The following is a 9,246-nucleotide window of genomic DNA, read 5'->3' as shown; positions in this document are numbered from 1 at the left end:
CCACTCCATGATAGCCCTTATCTTTTCCGGATCCACTGTTATACCTTCCTTGGAAATCACATGCCCCAAGTAGTGTACCTCTGTCTGAAAGAAACTGCATTTGCTAAGCTTGCTATACAATTGATGTTCTCTTATCAATCTCAATACTGATGCTAAGTGTTCGTTGTGCTCTTCCTCATTTTTAGAATAAACCAATATAGTATCAAAAAATACAATAAAATACTTTTACATATAAGGACACAACACACTATTCATTAAACACATAAAAATAGTTGGAGCATTATTCAAACAAAATGGAACTACAACGAAATGGAAGGCACCTGTTCTTAATGGTCACCTTGTTTAACTGCCTGTAGTCAATGCATAACCTGAGAATACCATCCCTATTCTTCACAAACAACACTGGTGCACCCAAAAGCGATACACTTGGCCTAATGTATCCCTTTTCAAGCATCTCATTCAACTACAACTTCAACTCCACCAACTTTGGTGTGCTTAACCTGTGAGGTGCCTTTGATGTTGGTGCTACCCATGGTACTAACTCAATAGAAAAGTCCACTTCCCTATGAGGCTGAAACTGTGAAATCTATGTCGGAAACACATCCTGAAACTGCTGTAGAACTAGGTACCTATTCAAGACATCTGTATCCTCAACTTCCTTACCTTTTTCACTAAAAGTATGCACTATGAATAACACACACCCTTTCCTGCGACTGCGTTTTTCCTGCATAGATGTCACCATTCTAACCAATGTTGTCTTCTTCTTACCCTGCAAGACTCTTTGTTCCCCAATATCATCTAGGCACTCAATATCCTTGTCATAACAATCTACCTTGGTCATATGAAGGTACAACCAGTCCATACCCAACAACATATTGTATGATCCCAATGGAAGTACATTCAAATGTGCTAAAGTAGGCATACCATTCAACTCAAATTCACAAGCTCTTACCTAATGATGATCTCTCCTCTTTGTACCTGTAGCCAATTTTACTTAACAAGATTTTTCATGGACTTCTTTATTCAAACCACACTTATCCACCAGGTCAGGATTAACATAACTATGATTAGATTCAGGGTCAATCAAAATAGAAACAACTTAATCACAAAGCATACCATCCATTTCGATAATAGACGCCTCATGATCTACCTGCCTTTTTTTCAATGTTGCATAGATCCATGGAATACTCTATCTAACATCCCCCATTGTTTGCGCCTCCTACGCACTGTAGATCTACAGTCTACCACCCTGATGTTATGGACAATCTCTCTTATGATGCTCTCCACCACAAATCCAACACTGCAAAGACTTCCAACCTGCACCCTCCTTTTTCTCCTTAGACTGAAATCCCTATTCTCTATCAGATGCATTGAACTTCTTATGTGGTGCCGCATTCTCTTTGTTACTTGTATCTTAAGGTCTTGTTCGCTTCTTATCCCATTTTCCTTTATTCTTTGCATTACCTTTCCAGTTTGACTTAGTCTCAGATCTGCGATTTGATTGCTCAAAATAATGCTTTAGCTTTCGGATGGCCTCCTCCAATGATCTAGGCTCATCAAACCCAATCCTGTCTTTAAATGCTACTTGCAACCCACTGCTGAATCATTGTATCTTGGACTTCTCCTCCTTGAGGTAAGGCACATACCTCAACAACACCAATAATCTACTAGTGTATTCCTCATCAGTCATGGATCTTGTCTTCTACTCACAAAATTCTTTTGCCTTGTCATCATAGTATCTCTATGATAGATACTTCTTCCTAAATAGTGTCTCAAACTCGCTCCAAGTCAACTCCTCTTCATGAATACCTTTGACATTCTTTACATCTTCCCACCAGATATTTGCTTTACCTTTAAGACTAAATGTCACTATCCTGGCCTTCATGTTCACTGAGTAATCATGCAACTTGAAGAACTTATTCATCCCAAGAAACCATGCTTTGACATCCCGTGACTTCTTCATTTCTCCATCAAATGTAGGTGGCTTTTCTTTCTTGAACTCATCCAACAAATATCCCCTGTCACTCCTCCTGTAAGGATGATAATAATGATGACCATGATACCTATCTAAACCAGAACTAGAGTAAAGCCCATGTCCACTGCCTCGTCTATCAGGTGTATCCAAGAATCTGCCATCTTTGACCGTGTCATCTCTATCCAACATGTGCCCACCATGTGACCTGCTACCATATGCTTCGTTAGTCCTATCCTCTTGCCCATAACCGATTTTAAGTGGTCCCTGTCTCTATAAGTCTGACAATCTCTGAATAATCACCGCATTGACCTCTGCTTGTTTCTCCCGTGCTCTTGCAAGCCTCTCTTGTGATTGAAAGATTTGTTTATTGTCTTCTTTGCAACTCCTTATTTTCACCTTCAAGCTTCTCAAAGTGTCTGATATGGTAGGAGAATATCCCTCACCATGTTGCTCATCTGATCTATAGGGATAATCTCATGAGTTGTAGTCTACCATATTGCTAGTCATCTTTGATCTTCTCTTCCTGCAAGGTATATCATTGTCATCTTAAACCAAATCATAAACAAACCAACGTACCCCAGTTTAGTTCAGGAGAGGATATATCACCTGCAAGACCGACCAGATTAGAAAAATACATATACCAACCATGTACCATGATCTCATGCATGAAAACCATCACCATGTCAATGTATCCATAACTACATATAAACAATGGCATGCATGAATAAGTCACAACCGACATGTACTCGTGATGACCACATCCAACAACAACACCATCAACTTTTCACATGGCGACGTCACTACAAATATGACCAGCACCATGCATATGCAACAAGAACATAGACCACAAGCATAAGGAAGACATATGTAATCGACACGTATGCACGACCAATGCACACCATCCATCCAGTCCAAGGGGTGAACCATGCTCTGATAACACTCTATAACACCTTCCTCCCACATTTACACAATCTAACCAATCCACTGGGGTAAACATGTGACGAAGAGTTACTATGATGTGATTAAACTCCCCATGCACATTTAAGGAAGTGGAACCAACAAAACATAGCCAATCTGATCTTGCACACACGCTACATAACCTTCAGGAGCCAACCAACCCTTCCAGGTGACCAACCCTTGAAACAACTTGCATTTTCATTGCCCTAGAGCCTCAGTTGCTCCCATGACAAGGCATACATGCAACTGGGACCCTCCAATGGCTCCCATAGCAAGGCATCCATGCGACTGTGGACATTTTCAGATAGCTTTATGCCAGTGACCCCAGATTATGTGCCACTTTTTCAAGGTCAGGACTCAGGCACCCACAATTTCATGAAACTTCGAGAAATGATAGATAACATCGAAACGATATTACCAATGAAAACATTTGATTAATTACTTGAATGGACCCCTACTAACCATGACAAACATTTCATCAAACATGTCACAAATATGAAATCTACAGGTCATAATAACAGATCTAAGCATAGGGGTCTCATACTTATCTGAGATTCGTAAAGAAGCATTGTTGCTCTATTACAATAATTGCATTATCATGTATTAGGTCATGTATTCATTGTACTTTTAATTACTAATAAAAAATGATGAGAGCTATACATCAAGCCTGTCATAAAACATACTCATAACTAGCATATAACCAACATAATTAACAAGGATATAACAACCATCAAAATCACATATGAAGAAGTATACTTACCCATCAAATACAAAAGGAAAGGAGTTCTTATTAACATATGGAAAATGAAACCAGGTTTGGGACTTCCACGTACCACTTGACCATCAATTGGATGAACCAAATCTTTCTTTTAGCCAGTCACCCTCGTGCCATATTCCAATAATGAATGTGGGATCTCATGGAACAAATCCAATAAAACCAAACCAGGGCTTCCAGAGGCCAAACCACATCAACCCTCAACCAGTGATTCCACCTCACAGTCAGACACCACTAACCATCACCAGATTGGTCTCTACCCAAGCTGTCCAACTCTCCAGAATGTTTGTTCCAACCAAGGCTTCCTGGACTAGTAAATCAACCCACAATTATTGTCAGGATTCTATAGCGTTTTTCCAACCAAAGCTTCCATGACTAGTAACTCAACCCACCAAGGGCTTCTAGAGTGTTTCTCCAACCAAAGCTTTCAAGAATAGTAATTCAACCCAAGCTATTACGGGGCTTCCAGAGCATTTGTCCAACCAAGGCTTCCAGGAACTAATAACTCAACCCACAGCCAAAGGAACATGAGCACCAACCATAAAACAAAGATAAAAACCACAACACCATGGTTATCGAGGAAGTGACAAGGTTATGCAAATCCATTGTCAATCCTCCATGCCAATGATAAATCATAACTAAGAAATTGCATGCATGTGCCATGCATGCCAAAAATAGCAAGGAAATCATACATGCAACTCGGCACCTGTAAGCAAAACCCATTGTGGCTGCTAATCTCGATATCCCCTTTCGCTTTCCTACTCTTCCTTTTCCTTCTTGCTCCAAATCCCAAGCATGCCATGATAATTTTTTAGATTGTTCTATGTTGTATCAACTACTTTAGCCTAATTCCACACTTCAATTAGCAATATTTCCAATTCCAAATAGTCTTTCTATTCATCAATAGTAAATGAAGATAGAACAATAAATGCAACGACAAAGGAGACAATCAACACATCAACAAGAGACACTAGGTTTGGTCAAAGACTAGGGTAAAACCCCACAAGGGGGAAACCCTTTGAAATTATTCTTCTATTAGATTGTCATAAAATATCCAGCAAAGAGTACAACAAGGCCAATACAATATTAAAAAAAATAACCAATTACAAATTTGAGGTAGACTTCCAAAGTCACTATGGTACGAAGAGAAATCCTTCGGCTTTTAATCAACTGTGGTCAACTTTAGTAAAATGTGAAACCCTAGCTGAAAACCCCAGTCGTTCCCTTCAGGTTGACATGCGAGTGACTATAGCCTCCCAGTCACTCCCTTGGCCTCTATAAGCATGCGACTATGGTCGATTTATCCTAGTGACATGTGTGCGACCAAAAAATAGAAACCCTAATCCATGCGCGTTGCAGGCTTGAAACTTCGGACCCTGTGTGAGTTAATTAAAAAATAATAGAAGAAGATGCTTGGTTGGTTTCCAAATGAGCTCCAGGTCACTTGTATTTATATTCTTTCATGGATGTCCAATAATGTCCATTTGATGTTGAGGCCAACCTATCCAAATGTGCATGTGTGGGTACAAAACTTAAAAATCGAACTTCTATGTGTCCAAATGAGGTGATCTTTAGGTCGATTTTGGTCCTCACGAAAATAGGAACTCAATGTTACCATCATCTCCATCATATGAATTGTCCAAGGTGGAATTTGATCGTAGTTGCATATTTTAACACTCCCTCTCAAATAGGGAGGATTCCACCTATCAAAATATGTCCATCGATCAATATGTCATCCTATCATCATATGTCCCATCTCTGCTCAACTCTATTTGTTGAAACATTCTCGAATCTAAATAAGAAGAATCATCGGGGAGCTAAATCTGCCACCCTCTATCTCATCAGATATAATATCTCAACTTGAAACCACATCGGGGGGCTACTACTCAACCCAAAATCTCACGGGGGAGATACTACTACAACCCCATATCGAGCAATAGGTGATATAGGGGAGCTACTAATCAACCCATCCTATTGCCTACCTATCTTCCCAACAATGGCCCTCAAGAGTCATGTGGTAGAAAACCTGAGTTTGGACGAGATACTCGACTTACTAAGAGGTAAGGATCACACGCCTCCAAGCCTCCTCAACTCATTGGACAGAGGGGGTGGGACAATCCCAACGAGCCTAACTTGCGAGTATGATGCCAATTGGGGTATACTTTGCAAAGACCAAGATAGGGTGAGCTACTACTCCAACCATATGGGTAACAAATAGGGTTGAAACAGTATTGTCAAGAGATCCCTCAACCCCAGGAGCCCTCTATCTCAATTCCTCACCCTAGGAGCTCAAACGGGGGGGAAGAGTTGGCTCAGTGTCCTCGATCAGCGATGCTCCTTATTAGGAGGGGTCACATCCATCAGTCCTAACTTCTCTCTGAAGACCAAGAACTTCCCTTTCAGCAAAGCCTTGGTGAGAATATATGTAATCTTCTCTTTTTTCGATATGTGGTGGAGACGAACGACTCCTCTGTGCACCATGTCTCGGGTGAAGTGATACTGAGTCTCTATGTTCTTGGACTTGTCATGAATATGATATTCTCTTCCAAATGGGTCCCACTCTTTTTGTCACAATATATCACTATAGTGTTTAGGACCTACTCAAATAGCTCTCCAAAGAGCTTCCTCAACCAAACTAATTCGCAACTAGCCATGTTAGCGACAATCTATTCTGCCTTAGCGATAATCATTTCTACAAATTTATGCTTCCTGCTCATCCAATATATCACGACAGATCTAATACTAAAACAAAATTTAGACATACTCTTTCTATCGATAATGTTTCCTTCCTAGTCAGCATTGGTGTATCCATGAAGTCGAACATCTCCTGTAGAATATCTTAGACCAAGTTTGATCGTCCCATGCAAATATCTCAAAATGTGTTTGGCAGCGGTCCAATGTGCATGGAGAGGCTCGGTCATGAATTGAATCAACATGTTCAATGCATAACATATGTATGGATGGGTGTTCACGAGTAACATCAGAGCCCTAATCAACTATCTATACTCAGATGGATTCGTCAAATTAGTTCCTACAACTTCTCCACATAACTTCTTGAAGTTCATTTCCATCAGTGTGGCCATGGACTTGCATTTTGTCATTCCAAATCTCTCTAATAACTTCACAACATATTTTCCTTATGAAAGGAAAATCTCTTCGGGCCTTTGCCACACCTCAAGGCCTAAAAAGTAGTGCATGAGTCCAAGGTCCTTCATCTCGAATTCAGAGGCTAGCTCCCTCTTACACTCGATTATCAGAGGCTCACTACCTATCAAGAATAAATTGAAAACATATAAAACCAAAATCAGTGGCATACCTTGAAGTAGAGGTTGGGATCAACATTGCTTCTTGTGAATCCAAACTTCATTAAATAACTGCCTATGCGGGCATACCATGCTCTCAGGGCTTGCTTCAAACCATACAATGCCTTCTTTAATCTACAAACATGTGTCTTTCGATCTTCTATTTCAAATCCCTATGGTTGCTCAACATACACTTCTTCTTGTAACATGCCATGGAGGAATTTAGTCTTCACGTCCATCTGATGAAGGGTCCAACCTTGACTTGCGGCAAGGGCAACTATCAGACGAATGGTTCTATATTGAGCCACATGTGCAAATATATCCTCACGATATTCTCCCTATTTCTGGGAGAAACCTCTATCCATGAACCTTGCCTTGTATTTTTCAATGCTACCATAAACTCCATGCTTGATCTTGAATAGCCACTTCGAACTCACCATAGATTTCCCCTTCGGTCTCGGTACAACATCCCATACATAATTCTTCATAAATGATTCATATTCTTTGGCCATAACATCTTTCTAAACTTGTTCTTTTATGAATTCTTTGAATGTGGAAGGTTCGACTTTGAATCATAGTACTCATGGCTGCAACATGTCCCTCGAACATGAAAATGTTTCTCGACATCCCGTAGAGTATCACAAAGCCAAAGTGGTCTCTTCCTAGTAGCAAGATCACTTGGAGGAGAATCTAAGGGATCCATAGGCTCCATGATATCATCAACAATATCAGTATTGGACTCGAGCACATAAGGCCCATCTAGAATATCCATATCATCATTCTTCTCACGAGGAGGAGGCAGAGGAAGGTCCCTTGCTTTTCTAAGGGCAACATCTTCATCCAATGTAACATCCCCACTAATCTCAACCTTCCTTTGACCAGGAATATATATTCTAAATGCCTTAGAGTTTTCACAATATCCAACAAATGTACCTTTTCTTCCTGTAGCTTCCAATTTATTCCTTTTGTCCTTTGGCAGATGGAAATACACGGGACATCCAAATATGCGGAGATGACCAATGTTGGGATTGACACCTGTAAACACTTTTTCAAGGGTTTTATTTTCCAAAACTTGATGAGGTACACTGTTTTGAACATATACAACAACATGTGAAGCTTCAGCCCAAAGGAACTTAGGCAATTTTTTATCATGGAGCATCGCTCGGGTAGCTTCTACTAGACCTGTTCTTCCTTTCAGCTAGACAATTTTATTCGAGAGTATATGGCACAATTGTTTCCTTCTTGCAAAAGTAAATGAACTCATTTGACATGTATTCTCCACCATTATCGAACTTGAATATTTTGATCTTCTTTCCTGTTTGATTTTCAACCAATGTTTTCAACTCCTTGAATGTTTCGAAGGCTTCATCCTTATGCTTTAAATAATATATCCATGTCTTCCTTGAGAAGTCATCAATAAATGTGATGTATTAGAGATGGCCACCAATATACTGCAAGGGCGTCGAACCACATATATTAGAATGAATGAGATGGATGATGTCATTTGTATTGTTCTCACTAGAGGGGAATGGTACCCTTGTCTTCTTTCCACTCGCACAACCTAGACATACTCCATAATGTTGGGCTTAAACCTTTGGAATCATTGAGATCAATTTATCCAATTTCGAAAGAGCATCATAATGTAGATGAGCCAACCTTCAGTGACATCATTTTCTTAGATGATTTGTATTATGAACCAATGCTAGTTGAGGTCTTCCAGTAACCCTGTAGAGTCCTTCATATCTTGATCCCAATGTGAATGTGTCTTTCATAGGTGATCCAACAGGACAAGTAAGAACCTTTCCCTTGATGAAGGCAACCCTCATCCCTTTGCCTTCCAAAGCGGATATTGATACCAAATTCTTCTTCAACCTAGGCACATACATCACTTCATGTAGCAAAATAGATTCCCCAGAATTCAATTGAAATTTGATGGACCCATAACTTTAATGGGATGAGTGGATTTATCTGCAAGAATGATATTCAAATTTGACTCCCCCTCTACCAAATTAGAGAGAACTTCCTTATAACCAGAGAAGTGATGAGTCGCCCCACTATCAATCAACCAACTATCCCGTGAATCCAAAGGAGATGAACTAGTAAAGGCATAAATGAGAATATATTCAGATTGATTTGCAACATTACTTTCATACCTAAAGAATTTTGAATTATTTTGAAGATGCCAATTTTCTTCATGGTCACTTGGAGCATCTCTTCTTATTCTTTCTTCTCTTCCA

Source organism: Pinus tabuliformis, chromosome 6 (genome assembly GCF_031772625.1).
Source record: "Pinus tabuliformis cultivar Carrire ecotype Pingquan chromosome 6, CPIR1, whole genome shotgun sequence".
In the NCBI taxonomy this organism is placed as follows: domain Eukaryota; kingdom Viridiplantae; phylum Streptophyta; class Pinopsida; order Pinales; family Pinaceae; genus Pinus; species Pinus tabuliformis.
Note: the sequence above shows the minus strand (reverse complement) of the source record.